The 19,651-nt window shown below is 39.8% G+C and overlaps 1 protein-coding gene across 5 annotated transcripts in view; it reads right to left on the bottom strand.

Moving 5' to 3' along the window:
* The window catches only part of LOC134213389 (potassium voltage-gated channel protein Shaw-like), a 356,566-nt gene extending 342,373 nt beyond the window's left edge, over positions 1-14,193 (bottom strand). For 3 of the 5 annotated variants that reach the window (XM_062692404.1, XM_062692405.1, XM_062692406.1), the window contains exon 1: positions 13,602-14,193. The gene's annotated coding sequence lies outside the window, so the exon portion shown is untranslated. The remainder of the gene's footprint in view (positions 1-13,601) is intronic. The other 2 variants (XM_062692407.1, XM_062692408.1) reach the window with 2 other exon arrangements.
* Positions 14,194-19,651: the final 5,458 nt, after the last annotated feature.

Raw genomic sequence — 19,651 nt, 5'->3', positions numbered from 1 at the left:
TGGTTGTTTCCCTAATCAAAAGATAAAAAAAGCCAGAAGGAAATGTGATAATAAATAAACATGCAGACAAATAACAATCATTACTGAAATTTTGGTCGATTAGATGATGCAAAATATGTTCTCAAGCTAATCGCTATAGATCGACATTTCTGGTATTGGTGATTTCAAATATAAATCGACAATAGGGCAAATGGTTTGATAGTCGTGTGTTTCGTATGGTTGCGGTAGTTCAGTATGCGGAAAATCTAATAATCAAATGCTCCATTCACAATTCTTCTTCTTCTTCTTCTTCTTCTTCTTCTTCTTCATTCACAATTCACAACTTCCAATAAAAAATTGATGTGTAAAAATACAAACCAAGTGAAAACAGCATTGATTAACTTGATAAACTGGTAAGGGGCCATCCAGAAACACCGTGGTCATATTTTTGACAATTTTCAACCCCCCCTCCCCCCATGTGGCTTATCGTGGTCATTTGGCAGACACCCCCTCCCCCCCCTATGACCACGTGGTTTTTTTCAAGTACAAAAATTAAAAAAAAACCTTATGTTACTAACACATATGGTTAATTCGATCAATTTTGAAGATGGACAATTTCAATTGATTCAAAATTAAACTAAACCCAGCATGGAAATTATGAATTTTCATGAAGTCGAAAATTTTGATTATGTTATCATGTTGTAATGTGTATCAGGTATTAGGATATCTAGAGCTCGCACACCTTCAATGCTTCAGGAGGATACAAAAAAATGTGGGCCCGCGAAATTTCGAGAAAAATTTATAGTGGTTTAGAAATTTTCCGAAATATCCCTACACTTTTAATTTTTTTTTCTTAATTTTTTTATTAGTGTTTTTTTTAATAACTATAAAGTTCATCACTGAATATCCCTATAGATTCCTTAGAGTATTTGGGACCTTCCATAGCTCTGGAGCTACTGGAAATTCTTAAGATATTAACCTCAGCGAAGCATCTGAACTGAACTTATACAATGAAAGGTTTATCATAGAATCACAAAGTTAATTTGTAATATTAGAGATGCAAATGAAACCTCCTACTGTTGATTCTTTTGAGTAGCATTCCTGTAGAAATTTCAGTATTGTTTTCAGAATCATCAATATTAGAATATTTTTTTTAATTGTTCATTGCTAATATTGATTTATTCATGAAAATTTTGTATTTTTCCGTTGAACATTTTGATTTCTTTATGGAAAATTCTTGTTTCATAATTGCAATTTTTGCTTTTACAAGTGCTAATTTATTATTGTTGTGTGTATTATTGTTCTTTATTGGCAATTTCCTATTTTATTATGGAAAATTTATATTTTTTTCTCTGCTAAAGAGATTTTAAATCCAGAGCTGGCTCATCTCTCAAAATTTTTAATTCTTCATTGAAATTTTATTTTGATATCGACTCGTGGAAGCAAATGATGCCATATTAAAAATATTTTCTCGGTCACTCTGATGGTTCTTTGGAATAATTTTCCAAGGAACTTCTATTCCACATCTCGAATATGCTTCAGTCAATGGTCCTTTCATAAGCGACTCATAGAGAAATGGATGTATTATAGACCAATTATTATTTTGGAGTTCGGATCATTCGATTTATCCAATTAACCAACTTATGAATGATGTATGATATAATATCCCAGTAGGTCCATTGGGTTGATATGACTTCAATTATTATTTATACAATCTACTACAGACTTTTTTTGGTTATGCAAAACGTCCAAAAAGTCGTAATGTTTGAATACTTGATCATTCAAGTCTGTGAACCCAGTGCTTCTAAGGCCCTACAAAAACAGTTTGCGAACATACCTCATAGTCATTGCGCAACTTGCTGTTGACTCAAGATAATTTTGGGTACCTTGTCTCTTGGATCTCATGTTAATGGAAATTAAGGTCATATGCTTATTTCATCGGATTGGGTATATACCGATGATGAGAACATTGCAAATGTCTTGATTGATCTGGTAGATTCGTGGGTTGAACTTGAGAGCATTTTGAAGTACCTTGAGCATCTCGTGTTCCTGAATATTAATCACTGGCTTAACCTTCAGGATGACCCATCTTATTTGACCACCCATCTGTTTAGAATGATTCAAACATTTAAACTTTATTTACACGCTCTTAGAATCGAAATCTTTCCAAGGTTTTGGATATCTGAGTTTTCATGATCAGTCAAATTTGAGCTCCCATATTTTTTCTGTAAAGCCAATATCTAGATGAACAATTTTACTGCAGAAAATGATGGCCTAGCTTTCTTTTGTGATTTTATAGACAATCTAAAACGCTGGGCATATATGACCCTTCATTCCTGAAAGGGTTGAGATTTGTTTTAGAATTCAATTTCAATCGTTATTATAACACTATTTTTTAGCCTAGATTATTTTAGGAATTGGAGAGTTTTTTCTGGAACACTGCCACTTTTTTTCATATCGCAGGAATCTTCTTAGTTCTTATTTAGAATTTCATGTTAATTTTTTAAATGCAAGCTTCTCTATGCCATAACCTTTTTCATGCGCACTACTTGAATTTTGTGCATTTAGAACATTTAGGTGCATTATTAATTTTTTTCGATCAATTATGATAATTATTCAATATCATAAAAACTAGGCTTCTTAAGCCTAAATTATTGTCTACATTTATTGCTTAGATTAATTTTAAATTCCAAGATCTTCTTAATTTTCAAGAATAATTATTCTGGAGTTGCAAGGGAAACTTCGGATTATTGATAAGAAATTTTTCGGAGTCTCCCCGGAAAATCTTTAGAATTTCAACGACATTTTTTCAGAAATTCCGAAAAATGGTCGGTAGAAAATTTTAAGAACTAGAAGAATCCGTAGAAGGATCCGAAATGCATATTTACGATGAAAATTCCAATAAACATCGAATTCCGAAGAATTTCAAGTATAAAAAATCCAGCTTACTTTTTTACAAAATTTCTAAAGATTTTTTTCCAAAACTTTAATGAATCTTCAATGGAAATTCTCCTAAATTTCCAATGGATTTTTTTTTTGTTTCCCAAAAGAAATTCTTAGAAATTTTCAGAAGTTTTTTTTTTAATTTACAAAAGAAATTATTCGGAATATGCCAAAATATTTCCTAAGATTTTCCTGTAGAAAATCGAAAAAAGTTCATCTGAATCACAAATAATGAATTTCCCGAGGAAATTCCTATGTTTTACAAGTGGAAATAACGAAAAATTGTACTTTTGTAGTACTTGTGAAGGTTGAACTTTTGAAGCATTTCCAGTAGGAATTCCTTAAAAAATTAAATCATTATTTTAAAGATTTTCTGATGTGTAAATTCCTTAAACTTTCTAAATCATGTGCATCTTTGCATGGTAAAGATTTAAAGCAATATTTAGCTGAACCTCCAAAGAAATCAAAATGACATCCCGAAGAAGAATGAATTCCCGATGAAATTTTAAAATGATTTCTGGTTCAAGAGTGGAGAATTCTAAAGATTTATTGTTTGAAAATCCAAAGAATTTTTTGAAGGTAATCCATAGACTCTTCCGTGGAAATTCTAAATAATGCCTCGAATAAAAAAATACTTGGAAAATTAAAAAAAATGTGGTAGAACTCACAAAGAGCGTAAAATCAAATATATTATATTAACAATATGGTTCACTTCGAGTTTTCCCATACAACGAAATGGCGAACAATTTGCCGGTGATAACAACATCATCTAGCGAGCAAAGAGGAATCTAAACATGTTTTTTTCTAGCTTGTGCTGGAAAACCCTCCTGCCATCTTCCGGTGAGTAGTCATACAGTTGTTCGATGACATTTTACAGTGTGGGGATGTCCATACATTTTTCAATAAATCGATTACCGGAATATCGACTTTGTTAAATGCAAACACTACTGTAAATATTTCGATGAAGCAGTGCAAAGCAGACAAACTACACCTTTGCTTCAAACGTTCAAACTGTGAGTGTGTGTGTATAACGATCGTCATATGTTGGGTAGTTTAATTATAACGTGAATCGAACTTTTTGGACGTGAGTTGGCGCCACATGTGGGGTCGCCAGAATTTCGCGAGAGTGAATCATATTGTTAAATTAAATATTGTGGTTCTCGAGATTTTTTAGCATTTTGCTCAGTCACCTCTGCCTCGCTTAGTTGTGCGCCGCTAAGGTATTCCAGTATATTGTGGTACCTATACAATTTTCATCAATTTTCAATGTAAATATTACATCACACATTACACTGTTTGCACTACCATGATCCAGCACAATAACATACAGAACCCAACACAGTCTTATTGAAGGCAAAACCCGTTTAAAACTCAAACAATTCCATCAAAGAAGCGAAAGTGGAAAAGCTCACCGAAAGCTCACATCTGTTTGACATTGGTTTATTTACTTTTTGCATGGCGCACAACTCGGCGCGTGAGATCCGGCGCGTAACTGGAAAGCCAGTATGCTAATTTTAGAAGAGAATCGCAATAGTATATTTGATAAAAGTGTTGCAGTCAAATGAGCAAACAGCAACATGGTGTGCGAAACAGAGAGCGAGTAGGTACAATGCGAGAAGAATGTAAACTTCCACAGCAACCTCGTATAGCTCTCCAACTGCTTCAGCGTGCGTCAATTTCGATATGGTGCACCGGCATGGTCCCGCCGGATACAGTTCAACGAGCTATATCAAATTTATTATACATTTCCACAAAAATATGCCTACCACACTTCTGCTACAACATTTGATTTTCCGTTTGCATTCGATTAAACATAATCGATTAAGTTTGCAAAAAAACATCAAGCATCCCTATTTTTTTCATGATGACATTTTGAAGTGTATGTAAAACGATCGTCATATTTTGGGTAGTTCGATTTACGTGTGTATCGATCCTTTTGGACGCGAGTTGGCGCCACATGTGGTGTCGCCAAAATTTCGTGAGAGTGAATCATATTGTTAATATAGTATATTTGGTAAAATGTATAACGAAAAATTTTCATTTCAAAATTTCATAATTGAAAAAAAAAAATCAACGGAAATATCAAAGTGTTTTATGTGACATTGGCTCCATATTCCAACTGGAAGTTGGTCTGCTTTCAACTTAGTATATTCTATTAGCATTTCCTCAGTTATAAATTGAAAGCTTTTATATGCCAGCCATTGCACGATTATATATCTTGTGTAGCAAGTACGATGGATACACTATACCTAGGGTGTCGAGAATGTTTCCCACCCGAAAACATCCTAGACAGGAACGAGAATCGAACTCGTCATCTCCGGATTGGCAATCCTACGCCTTTGCTCGCAAGGCTAACTGGAGACTGAACATTTTGAAGTGTTAAATTTTCGAAAAACTTCTTTTGTAAATGAAGAAGAATTTCTGGTGAAGATTCGGAAGAATTTTTAGAAGAAATTCATTAGAATGTTTTTCCACCGAAAATTATATGTATTTCCCACAGGACTGTTTTTAATTTTCAGACAGAATTCACTTGGAATTTTTTTCGGAGTTTTAAGGAAATTTTTTCGGAATTAACACCGGAGATGTTTTGTTTTTTGTTTCAATACTAATTTGTAGCAAAATTTCCAAGCAAAATTTTTCAGAGAGAATTGTTCAAAAAAAGTTCTGAATGCCAGCACTGTATCAGGATTGTATGAAGTAATGTCAAAGTTTTTACAGGAAATTTCTTTACTTGATTTTTCCTGAATATACAAAAAAAAATTCTTTTGAATTTTTCTTCTTAAGATTTTTTCTTGGATTATTGGAGTGACCGCGGTCGAAACAAATGTGTAGTGTATAAAAAAGTGCTGCAGATCCTGAAGGCGTGCGCATGTTTGTGCTTGCTAGGGCTGATCGATTGTTATCAAGGGTAATGCCCTCTCTAATATTGCGATCAAGCCTATATAAATGCTCAAACATGTTCAGCGTCAGAATTATTGAGGAGAGGTAAGGTTTTGAAAACCTGTAAATTTATTTAAACTCGCATGCACCCACACAAAAACACACACATTCACATATATACACAAATACATACATACAATGATGGACGTGAGTGCTCGTCATGTTTTCATAGTAAACTCTATTAAAACATGACTAATACTTTTGTCTATCAGTGTACACATATAAACATACATACACACATACAGATATACATCATACATAAACACGTACACGATTTTTATTATATATTAGGTACAGTGGCGTAGCCAGGGGGGTGGTTTTGGACATAAAACCCCCCCCAGAGACAACATTTTTAGAAGAAATTTTTTTTTTCCAAAAAAAAAAATATTCGGAAAACCCCTCCCAGACCAATTTTCTGGCTACGCCACTGATTAGGTACATATATTATTGGAAGCGTTTGGTACGGGAGGTCCACGCTTTCTTCCTTTCCCCTCGATTCCAAGCTATTAAGTGACTTTAGGTATTCCTGAAGGCACGGCAAATGCTGGGTAAAGCGTACCATTGGTACTTCGCGTACCTGAAGGAATAAAATAGACCCCATCTCGCGGTCCTTAGCCTCTTACCCAGCAACTCCTATCCCTACCTCCCCCGGTGCTGGCCGGGATACGAGCAACCTTAGGGAAGATCGGGTAACCAACCACAGTGGGAAGTATGGTCGTATGCTGGCAGGGAAGGGGTGGTTTGCTCCTCTCCGGTGGTGCAAATCTTACTGAGCGTCTGTTCTCCATGTCAGGATCGGCTCACAACAGCGTCTGTTATCCATGTTAGGGGCGGCTTATCATCGTCCGAGTGCCAGCGAGAGACTCTAAGTGAAACTGTGCACCATGGTCCACCGGGAATAAGGAGGAATGGTCCTCCGGAAATTTAGGAGGTTTGGTATCAGGCCCTGCAAGCCAGCCTTTAAAAAATCATAAGCAACGAACAATCAACAAGAGAGTACGGACCGGAACCATCGGCGAAGACCACTGCGACGAAAAGGGACTAGCGATTGGAAACTCGGTTCGTGGAACTGCAAATCTCTCAACTTCATCGGGAGCACACGCATACTCGCCGATGTGCTCAAGGACCGTGGATTCGGCATCGTAGCGCTGCAGGAGGTTTGTTGGAAGGGATCAATGGTGCGAACGTTTAGAGGTAATCATACCATCTACCAGAGCTGCGGCAGCACACACGAGCTAGGAACAGCTTTCATAGTGATGGGCGACATGCAAGGCGCGTGATCGGGTGGTGGCCGATCAACGAGAGAATGTGCAGGTTGAGGATCAAAGGCCGGTTCTTCAACTTCAGCATAATCAACGTCCATAGCCCACACTCCGGAAGCACTGATGATGATAAGGACGCATTCTACGCGCAGCTGGAACGTGAGTACGACAGCTGCCCAAGCCACGACGTCAAAATCATCATAGGAGATTTGAACGCTCAGGTTGGCCAAGAGGAGGAGTTTAGACCGACTATTGGAAAGTTCAGCGCCCACCGGCTGACGAACGAAAACGGCCTACGACTAATTGATTTCGCCGCCTCCAAGAATATGGCCATTCGCAGCACCTACTTCCAACACAGCCTCCCGTATCGGTACACCTGGAGATCGCCACTGCAGACAGAATCACAAATCGACCACGTTCTGATTGATGGACGGCACTTCTCCGACATTATCGACGTCAGGACATATCGTGGCGCTAACATCGACTCTGACCACTATCTGGTGATGGTTAAACTGCGCCCAAAACTATCCGTCATCAACAATGTTCGGTACCGACGACCGCCGCGGTACGACCTAGAGCGACTGAAGCAACCTGATGTCGCCACCGCATACGCGCAGCATCTCGAGGCAGCGTTGCCGGAAGAGGGTGAGCTCGATGGGGCCCCTCTTGAGGACTGCTGGAATACAGTCAAAGCAGCCATTAACGACGCAGCGGAGAACTACGTCGGGTATATGGGTCGAAGTCGAAGGAACGATTGGTTCGACGAAGAGTGCAGACAGATTCTGGAGGAGAAGGACGCAGCGCGGGCGGTCGCGCTGCAGCAAGGTACCCGGCAGAACGTGGAACGTTATAGACGGAAGCGGAGACAGCAGACCCGCCTTTTTCAGGAGAAGAAACGCCGCCTGGAAGAAGCGGAGTGCGAGGAGATGGAACAGCTGTGCCGTTCTCAAGATACACGCAAGTTCTATCAGAAGCTCAACGCATCCCGCAAAGGCTTCGTGCCGCGAGCCGAAATGTGCCGGGATAAGGATGGGAGCATCTTGACGGACGAACGTGTGGTGATCGAAAGGTGGAAGCAGCACTACGAGGAACATCTGAATGGCGCTGAGAGTACAGGCAATGAAAGTCAAGGCAGCGGAGGAGATGACTACGTCAGTTCAGCGGACGATGGAAGCCAACCAGCCCCACCTTGAGGGAAGTTAAGGATGCCATTCAACAGCTAAAGACCAATAAAGCAGCTGGTAAGGATGGTATCGGAGCTGAGCTCATCAAGATGGGCCCGGAAAAGCTGGCCACTTGCCTGCACAAACTGATAGTCAGAATCTGGGAAAACGAACAGCTACCGGAGGAGTGGAAGGAAGGGGTTATATGCCCCATCTACAAGAAAGGTGACAAACTGGAGTGTGAGAACTTTCGAGCGATCACCATCCTTAATGCCGCCTACAAAGTGATATCCCAGATCATCTTCCGTCGTCTGTCACCATTAGTGAACGAGTTCGTGGGAAGTTATCAAGCCGGCTTCGTTGACGGCCGCTCGACAACGGACCAGATCTTTACTGTACGGCAAATCCTTAAAACATGCCGTGAATACCAGGTCAAAACGCCCCATCCGTTCGTTGATTTTAAGGCGGCATACGAACGTATAGACCGCGTAGAGCTATGGCACATTATGGACGAGAACAGCCTTCCTGGAAAGCTTACCAGACTGATCAAAGCAACGGTGGATGGTGTGCAAAACTGTGTGAAGATCTCGGGCGAACACTCCAGTTCGTTCGAATCGCGCCGGGGACTAAGACAAGGTGATGGACTTTCGTGCCTGTTGTTCAACATTGCGCTAGAAGGTGTCATGCGGAGAGCCGGGTGTAACAGCCGGGGAACGATTTTCAACAGATCCAGTCAATTTATTTGCTTCGCGGATGACATGGACATTGTCGGCCGAACATTTGCAAAGGTGGCAGAACTGTACACCCGCCTGAAACGTGAAGCAACAAAAGTTGGACTGGTAGTGAATGCGTCAAAGACAAAGTACATGCTTGTGGGTGGAACCGAGCGCGACAGGGTCCGCCTGGGAAGCAGTGTTACGATAGACGGGGATACCTTCGAGGTGGTCGAGGAATTCGTCTACCTCGGATCCTTACTAACGGCTGACAACAACGTTAGTCGTGAAATACGAAGGCGCATCATCTGTGGAAGTCGGGCCTACTACGGGCTCCAGAAGAAACTGCGGTCGAAAAAGATTCGCCACCGCACCAAATGTGTCATGTACAAGACGTTAATAAGACCGGTAGTCCTCTACGGACATGAAACATGGACAATGCTCGAGGAGGACTTGCAAGCACTCGGAGTATTCGAGAGACGGGTGCTTAGGACCATCTTTGGCGGTGTACAAGAAGACGGTGTGTGGCGGCGAAGGATGAACCATGAGCTCGCCCAGCTCTACGGCGAACCCAGTATCCAGAAGGTAGCTAAAGCCGGAAGGGTACGATGGGCAGGGCATGTTGCAAGAATGCCGGACAGCAACCCTGCAAAGATGGTGTTCGCTTCCGATCCGGCAGGTACGAGACGACGTGGAGCGCAGCGAGCGAGATGGGCAGACCAGGTGCAGAACGACTTGGCGAGCGTGGGGCGTATTCGAGGATGGAGAGATGCGGCCTCGAACCGTGTATTGTGGCGTCAAATTGTTGATTCAGTGTTATCTGTATAGATGTAGACTAAATAAATGAAATGAAATGAGGTATTCCTGAAGTCGCTCAATATCTAGGAGTCATCTCTGCGGTACATACTGCGTAGTTGGCCTGGCCATATGAAAAGAAAAATGACGGAATTCAGAAACCGTCATTTTCCAGGATGCTTTCAAGTATTGGCTACGCAAGTATGATATTAGATTAGATTAGATTAAGATTTTTTCTTGGATTATTGTAAAAACATAACATTTTTCAAAATTGTAGCTGTAGTCCGCTGATGAAAAAGTGTCGGCGGCGTGATGCCAAAAACCATCTGCGGCATTTTTTTAAAATATTTTCCCATTTTTCCTATCCAAATTTTTTTTGTGGAAATTGAGACTGAATCGCAACCTGTTTTTTCGTTTATTTATGTATGGATATAGGATCTTAGGCTAAGATGATCGAATAATGCAGATATGCATCGGCGTTGCGACCGACGCTGCGTTATCGATTTTTCATGCGCACCTACGTCTTTTTAACGCTGAGTTGAAAAGACGCTACGTGGGCATCGGCCCTTAGATGCGCTTTGCGTTTAATATTTAATCATTAAATTTTAATGATTTGTATTTTTTACACCGCTATTGTTATTCACCAAAATAAAACCACGTGGTTCGAGAGCAACACCCCCCCTCCCCCCATGTGGCTTATCGTGGTCATTTGCCAAACCCCCCCCTCCCCCCATATATGACCACGTGGTTTCTGGACGGCCCCTAATCACATTTAAAATACCTTTCTAAATGTTCGCCTTTGCTCCAATAGTTGTGGTAGTGTTCCTATAGTTGCGAGTCCCGTAAGAAAATAATGGGATTCACAACTATTGGAACATGAATTGAAAAATATCAATACCTCAACTATTGGAACAATGTACTAACAATTGGAGTCGTAATTTTAGGACGAAATACATGGAATGCATGCGACGGAAGAATTTTTGCATTAAAGTAGATGAGGAAAACTATCGAATATATATGAATCGTTTACTTGAGAAGCAGCATATGTAACATTTCTGGCTTAAATGAGATTTTTAGTATTGATCTGTAATGGAGAAATTGAAAGATTCGGTACCAGTTTGTTAAAAAGTGTTTTTTGTTGTTTTCTCGAAATGGATATATGCAGTTTCTCAAACAAATGATTCATATATCCAAGGTAAACGAAATAAGGGGCTGTGCACAAACCACATACACCAAATTTCCACGTTTAAAACCACCCCTCAACCCTAGTTGACTTTCGTAGGCTTTTCCTAAACCCCACTCCCCTTCCTTAAAGTCTACGTAGACTTTAAAAAAATCAATGACGCATTACGAAATAATATGGAGATCAGTCACATGTTAAGTAATTCAGTAATTCTAGAATAAAAAATATAGAAACAAAAATCAAATTTTAAACAAAACCAAATTCAAGCTAAACAAAGTCCAACAAAACAAAAATCAATTTAAAAACAAAATCAAATTCAAATTTCTGCCTACGGATGCTGAAGCTAGTTTTCATAGTCAACTAATGGAATTTCTGGTAAATTTTATTTCTCCTAGAAGTGTGCACCACGCCGCCGATATTATTACATAAGCGCATCGCTGTTCCCCCGCCCTCCTTCGTAGACAAACGTAGACTTTTATGGAATCGCTTATCCTCCCTTGAGAGTCTACGTGGCTTATGGATAGATTCCAAGAAAATGAATAGTGTTGGAATGTGCTTAGATCCTCCACTATCGGATCATTTACCCTAGTGCTGTTAAGAGATATATACATATCAAGCATGTTGTTGAAAGGCTTCAGTAAAATTTACTGTAATTGAATTTGTAGAAAAAAGAACATGTTTTTAAAAGGAACAAAATTTTACCGGGTTTTCAAACGAACGTTCGGTAATGAGCCCGGTAATTTTTTTGATTACCGAACGCCCAGTAAATAAAAATCAATCTGAACTGTCAAAAATTGCAGTTTGTTCGGCAAAAAATTGACGATGTTATCAGTAATTCTACGAACCGATTGGTCAATAAAATTACAGGACGTCGGTAAAACATTAACATTTCTTTCGGTAAAATTTTATTGATTTTACGGATCGACCAGTAAATAGTTTAAAGAATTTTTTTTTTCGAAAAGAGAAAAGAATGTAAAAAGAAAGACAAAAAATACATTGTAATATTTAAGAAATCATGTTTTTCTTTTTGCCCTCCAAACATCAATTGGAATTATGTATTCTTATTTTCGATATTTTTGTTATATTTTTCCTGCCTCATTTTCAATTTGTTTTCACGCTGAAAGTTTTTCCTCCATCGCATCAGTTTAATTGATTATTTATTTTTTCAGTTGCAGTCTCAAGCATACTGATCCCATATGCAATTTTCGAACGATGCTATTCTTGTTATACTGGCGGTCAACAAAACTATATTCATCAGTGGACTTCACGACTAGAATGGATTCTAGCAGAACACAAGCCGAACCGTGAAGTTTAACAGCAAAATAGTTTGTTCGGACAAAATAACTTGTGAACGCCGGCACAAGAAGAATTGCATCGTTTAAAACAATATGAGACCACTAATGCTTATCACATCACATGCAAATGATTAAAAAAAAACTAAAATTTGTGAACTCACAAAATCTCCTTGCAGCAAAATCGCGAATCGAAGAGTAATTCAAATGGCGTCTGTTTCTTTCCTATTTAGTTTCAATTGTTTGTTAACAGTTGTCTCCGGTAATTTTTTAGGTATATTTGATGAAATGTTCGGTAAAGTTATATGTTTTACTGTCAGTACAGTATTTTATTACCGAACAGTTTATAAAATAATGAATTGCCGAAAGAGTCAGTAATTTCTTCACGGTGTACAGTAATATTTTTGTTCCATTTACTGAGTCATCGGTAAAAATATCAATTTTGACAGTAGCTTTACAATTATCTCAGTAAAATCATTATTTACCGAACTAAAACTGTAAAAATAATTACCGAACAGCGAAGTCCTTGCTTAGTGTGTAGGCTTCAACGCAAATGGCCGCATGAATAATTGCAAAAATCGTAATCCTGTAGGTTTTATAATCTTCCAGCAAGCCTCTCAAAAGAAAGAAGATAATTATAACAATTAATAACTGCGGAAGAGTGGAGAAAAATACGTTGCGACAAAGATGTATCTTATTCCGGTTGGATAACTCTAAAGATGCTGCAAAGAAGATATATTGAAGAAAGAAGAAAAGATAAACAGCAATGTTTTATTTTCATCGCTCCCCTGTTGAATTTTGGTACGACAAAATAGGGTGAGATACAGAATCGGGATATATTTATTTTGAATGTTTGAAATTCATCACACAAATATACTGCCGCTAACCGCATCTGTATATGGCGCCCATATACAGATAAGCCTGACTTGCGGTTAGCGGCAGTATAAATAAGTTTATGGTTTCGTGCTACAAGTCATGTGAACCGTACACGTTTTTGCTTGTGATACAAGCTTCCAAAACAATAAACCGACATCTTGGAATGAATCACAATTAACAACAAACTATGTTTTATAGAAATCATAAGTGATCAAATTATGGGTAGACAAAACCTGGAGCAGACAAATTCGGAATGTGATAAAATCGGGTCAACGCAGTATTGCGAAATCTTATGAAAGGCTGTGAAATTTTCTACTGAGAAGCAATTTCGTTGCTTTTTAGCAGTAAACTTCGTTGTAATCAAAATACTTTCCAATATTGTTTAAATTTCTTCGTTTTGTCTGAAACCATAAGAACGCAAAACTTTTCATCGAAATAATGGATTCTTTCCTCACCTTAAGTAATTCATTCGTTCCATTAATCCATTCGCAGCCACTCGGTCGCCCACAGGTTGTTTCTCTGATTCTCACTTAAATCGCACCCTCCAACAGGTGTTTTAAATCTTCACACCTTCCGATGCTTCTGCACTAATGGAATTATGGATCTATTCTCACTTGAACTCCGACACACTTAATTAATTATGAACAGACTGCCCCAAGATTACTCTGGGCAGCATCACTTGACATACCGTCAATCTGTTTTCCAACCAACAACACTAATCGAATCGCTCTAATTGTAATCCGCTTTCTCCAATGACGCTATCGTCGTGGTCAATGATCCATTCACTGCAGTAAATCTTCCAATCTAATTCACTATCACCCTTCTCGAGGCGCCCTCGTCTGCTGAGTTAACTTAATCCACGGGCACTAATTGACCACTTGGGAACAGCACTTTAGCACTTACAAGCCCCAATACACAGGCCCAACTATCTCTATTGGAAGAGACCGTTAGAAAGCCGGGGGCATGTCCATCCTCAGGGGACACCCACCACTGAGAACAGGGGGACAAAGCGGGAGACAATTTTCACTTTCGCAACCGGATCCACACGAGCTTCAAACAAAACTGATCCTTCTCCGGTGGTTTAATCTTGAACAAGGCCCAGCATCCAGACGGACGGCCGACCCGACACGGTTCGTGACAGTGAATTTTCGAATTTCGCGCAAACTCGGCTCGAGTGGTTTGGAAATGAACTCCCGAAAACCCCGATGCAACAATTAGAGTGAGGTGGGGCAAAAGTTCGTTTATCAGAGCGCAGAATGAGGACGCAGCAACGCCAATGGTGACTTTTATTATGATTTATGTTTTGCCCCACTTTGCTCTATTTTTCACCCACGTGCTGCACTAGACGCCGACGGGATTGACGCCTGCTCTGCCGACGACCGTCATTGCTGGGAAAACTGTTGATTCTCGTCTGTTTATATTTCGCCGACAGTTTTTCCTTTGTTCTGCGCGCTGGTGGCGCTTGTTGCTGTTAAGGTTCCCCCAAACCCACGCGATGCGATAATATCGACGCGATTCTATCGCTTGGCGACTGTGATTCTGTCGTCGTTGGTATGGAAGCGTAAATGGAACATTGTCGGCAGCGACCCAACGATAGAAATCGCCCATGTGTGGGTGAGCCTTTATTGTTGGTTTTGTTGGTGCTGTTGTTGCTGCTGCATCGGAAAAGCTTTGCTAGAAATTATCTGGATGCGAGATGCTGCGAGGGAAAGCGTTACTCAAACAAAAAGTAGCAAGTCAGTGAGTGCAGCAAACGCGGTCGTCTAGGCTAGGCGAGCAGTGTGCGCGCGACAAACATCTCGAAACGGGTACCCAGCGGAACGTTCGCAGTCGAGATCAAACGGGCCTTGACTTCCGGAGGGGTATTAACTGAGTGGGAGTAATCCACCTTTGAAAGAACGGCGTGAAATTAATGTTCTGCGATTCAACGCCATAATGTGAGGTTTTGATGATGGATGTTTGAATTGCTAGCGGTAATGGTTCGGCTCGGTTTCTATACGACTGAGACGGCGTTGTGCGTTACTGGTTAAGCGTTTTGTAGATTTTATAGCGCCAACAAATAATACCTTCAGATGTTGTATGTTTTACACAGTAATTGGGCTATTACTTATTCTGGTTAGTTCGGCATCCATCAGCAGCGCTACTCTTTTACAATGTTTTTCTCTGCCAAGTTAGTTCCATGAGTGTTTCCAGTTTCAAAATTAACATTATTTTGCGAGGATGTGGCCTGGCATTCCTACAACAAAAAAAATCTAATAGAGTGGGTATACCAATCGTCGCCATACATAAGAACAACTTTTTTTTTGATAAGTACAAGGCATGTGGGTGGACTTCATATATCGAGCGTAGGGAAATGCACCACTCATCGACTGAAAATCTCAATAAAAAAGATAAAAAAATAAAACCATAATAAAACTTGTTTTAATCCTCAAAATTGATTAATCCATAATAGGAACGCATGCACCAGTTGTAGCACTATTATTTTTTGGTTCCTTATTTGGCAAATACCATTGTTTTCTTATGGAATTTCTAATAATTCTAATAAATTTCATTTAAAATGATCAAGAAAACATTGCTTTTTCATAGTTTATCAAAAATGTCACTACAAGACGAAAATGATAGGCGAAAAAGCAGTCCGAGTGGCTACGAATGCATGAGCTGTGTGCTATTAGTCTGTGATCACGAAGAACATGATATAGCCATTGTAGACGATACCGATTCACAGCTGCGGCTGAGTGCTCTTGTAAAAAGAAATTGTATCATGGAACAAAATTACAACTCTCATGATCATTTTCTAAGGGTCTCATGGATGTGTAAAATTTATCCGCAGTACAAAACGCACGTGCTATCAAAGCATTCACCGTCAGAATCCACCACGTGACGGCCAAATTTTCTAAAATATCAAAGTAGCTTTTTTCTGGAGGAAGGTTTTTATTAGGCGACTATGTGGCGCTTATTTTTCGTTGCGACTAAAAATGAGCGGAGGAATAGATTTAATTATAAGCGGTACAATACGTTAACCAGTGAGTTATCTAAAAGCTATTACATTGCCACAATGTGCGAACATTGGGCTCCGGCTCTATATAGGAGAAATGTTCCGATCTCAATATCACTGTACATATATCCATCTCATCGTTAAACAAAGAAATACGACACCAAATTCGTTGCTTCTTTTTGTCAACATGCGTGCTCACTGCTGAAAAAAATCACAAAAACAATAATCAAAACAAATTCCTTTCCATTGCTTTGTTTTTGATGGGATGGAAATAGGAGCTATGAGATGAAGTGGCGAACCGTTCCCCTACCATCGCAGGGAACGCTTGCCGGCCTACTTGACCATGCGATATTTGACAGCAACAGCCGAGCTCCATTCGCCACTCAAGTCGATGGACGGCTGAAAAGACGTTTCCGGTGCTCACCTTCACTGATACGTATAGATCGGCGGATATAATCCTTAGGGTTATGTTGACTATCAAGCATTCATTGTTAAGAAAAATTATTTTGATCTTTTTAGTGGAATGTCTTCACTTCATCAAGCATTTATTATTTGTTGGTGGATTCTGATGGAACGGCGGACAACATCCAAACATCTACGCGCGTCGACACTTTTCCTGCGACGATTATGCTAAACTAGTTGAACCTCCGTCCGTTGAAGGACTTCAATCACGTGCTATCAGAAAGGTCTATATTGTTTTACCTAATATATAATATTTGGCTCAACGTAATTATCATGCCTAATGAACTTATGTAGAACGTAGTGGTAACAATCAAATGTAAAAAATTGCATGGGTATTTTTACCTCATACCTACGGGATTTAGAAACATAAAAGAATATCCAAATGAAAGCTGATGATATTATGTTATCGGAAAACTCCTTGGGGCAAAACGCCCAACTGTTGGCATAAGTGAACGACAAACCAGGCGTTCTTGTCTCTTGCCACAGACTGGATGCGCTAGACCGACCCCCCGTGAAATCGATGGATGTTTCATCCAAATATGGAAGATTCAAGTTTTTTTTACACTTTCCTGTTGCATATCGCCAACCAACTTGCTCGCTGCGCACCTAGCCTTGTTGTACCCATCGGATCGTTTTCGAAAATAATTTTCACCGGGTTGACATCCGACATTATGGCTATGTGCTAAGTCCACAACCGCAGTCGCCTCCTCCACGTACCGTCTGCACCCTACAATAAATGGCACGCAACACTTAAGTGTGGAATTTTTCGTTCGAAAACTTCAAATATCGTTTAAGTCTCCCAGGTTTAAGTCTCGTGAACGTAGGGGAAGGGGGGGGGGGCAAAATGCCCTAGCTAAGCAAACACTGATTTATTGTCTTATTTGTAACGCTATTCATGGGTATTTTTACATTATGCAACAGTTAAACAAGATAGCTAGTTGATACCATTCAAAAATTGAGCTTGAGCTTGAGCTTGATTGACTGCTCGTAGTTGCTACTCCATTATGACCAGATCAGCTGTTCTTGCACAGGGAACAAACAGATGTTTGCTTGGGACTAGCACACATCTTCAATGTACAAGTACTAGTGATCTCATTTGTTAGGTCACACTGGCGTCTGCCACGTCAGAATGCAAGTCAATATAGGAAAGGGGAGGAAATGATGATGCAATCACTCGCCCACTGCAAGCCGAATATACCTCTGCACTTGCCACGAGTTCATGCGGAATTTGTTGGAATTTCTGGGTTAGGTTGGAGAGGCAGAGGTCCGTCTTGGTTAACGAGCTGCCAATGTGATAGATAGGAGAAGGTAACTGATGGAATTTCTAATTGGATGTAGGAAACGAGCTCTATAGTTCATTTCCAATTCTATCAGATTACTGATAGAATACTCAAGTTGAAGGTATAGGAATAATAATGGAAATGGTATGGAAGTCCATTTCCAGTTCTAGCGATTGCTAGAACATGAGAAATAAAGAGAAAGATACAAAGTAGAAGAATGGAACGGACCTGGGATTGAACCCACGACCTCCTGCGTATGAGGCAGAAGCAGTAGCCATATGACTACCAAGCCCGCTATCTAGTTGATACCATTCAAAAATTGTCAAAAATCTCAATCATATTGATAATATTCACATTTCAAAAAAGTGGTGATATTCTGTTGCCGGAAAACTCATGAGGCAAAACGCCTTTTAGCTGGCAACTACTAGGGAACAAAGTACCATGCGTCGGCGAATCAGCATTCTGGTATGGATGGTGCGTGGAGACGCAAGTACATTGTAGGTTAGCGCCACTAGGGCGTTTTGCCTCGCCAAAATGTTAGATGTTTCTTCAAAATGTGGAAATTTTCGGTTTTTCCGACCTTTCCATACACTATTTTGAAACTTTTTTCGCCTAACCTACATAATTTTAGATATACTTTTGTTACGGCCATCTTAATGACGGCAAATATGATGGAAACCACAAAAGGCGTTTTGCATCGGGGGGGCGTTTTGGGGCCTCTTCCCCTATAGCACTACCGGGTTAATGAACGTGCTGTTCCGTAGACTAAGTAGCGTCAAAATTGGCATCGCTTGCTTAGAAATATCGAAATATCGAACATCTGCAGCAATCCAATTTTTCGGTACGCGCTGTCACCAATGAAATTCTGAAATGCTTTCAGTTTGTTCCATACTCCGTTACTGTCGAAACATCCATGACCAGGCTGTAAATTTTCTTCTCCAAGCTCAAAATACTCATGGGATTCCAATAAGGCTTTTCTTTCCGGAATACCATTAAGTTTTTTGACGTAGGACTACGTCTGTGCTTTCTATATTGGGGTACATTTTACGATTGCGAAAATCGGGGACCGTCACGAAAATATGATAGACTTTAAAGTTTAATATCTAAGCCGTTTTTGGACCATTCGATCAAGGATGAGTCAACGCTTCTTTGTATTAATTTGAAAATACTGATTTTTAACTACTTATTATCGATAATTGATAAAAAGTTTAGAAATAGGTAAACTAACCAATCACGTACAAGCATCACTAGCACAGACATCAAAAATCAATCACTTGCGGGTTTGGATCTAATCCTCAGTTTGAACAAGATTTTACGCATATCAGACGCATCAAAGCGATCGTAGCGGAGCGGACACAGCATCACGGAGGCGCTAATAACATTTTCAAAGAAAATCCATCGCATTGGTGGTGGTGCTCGATGTGTTGCTGCAGATCATTCAACCTCAACGAACCAGAATTTCATATGAAGAAAAGGTTGGCCATAAAAATAGCACTATGGCGATCCCACACCGCCAGTGCCGATGCTGAAAATTTATTACAAATTGTGGTGTCAGTTAGTTGGAAAGGAACATTGGGAAAAGAAAATTGGTTCTTCTCAGGACCAACATTTTATAAAAAGAAAGAGTCAATTGCGAAAATGGACTGTTTCGGTGGCATCGGGTTTGGCGTGATAGCTTGGTTGCTGTTAGTGATTCCATCCATTAAAGTTTTCTACATCATCTCCCTCCGACGCGCCATCAAATTCGCTATTTACGAACTTTGAAGAA

Source organism: Armigeres subalbatus, chromosome 2 (assembly GCF_024139115.2).
Source record: "Armigeres subalbatus isolate Guangzhou_Male chromosome 2, GZ_Asu_2, whole genome shotgun sequence".
NCBI lineage: Eukaryota > Metazoa > Arthropoda > Insecta > Diptera > Culicidae > Armigeres > Armigeres subalbatus.
The sequence above is the reverse complement of the archived record's forward strand: the minus strand, read 5'-3'. Positions and strand labels throughout refer to the sequence as shown.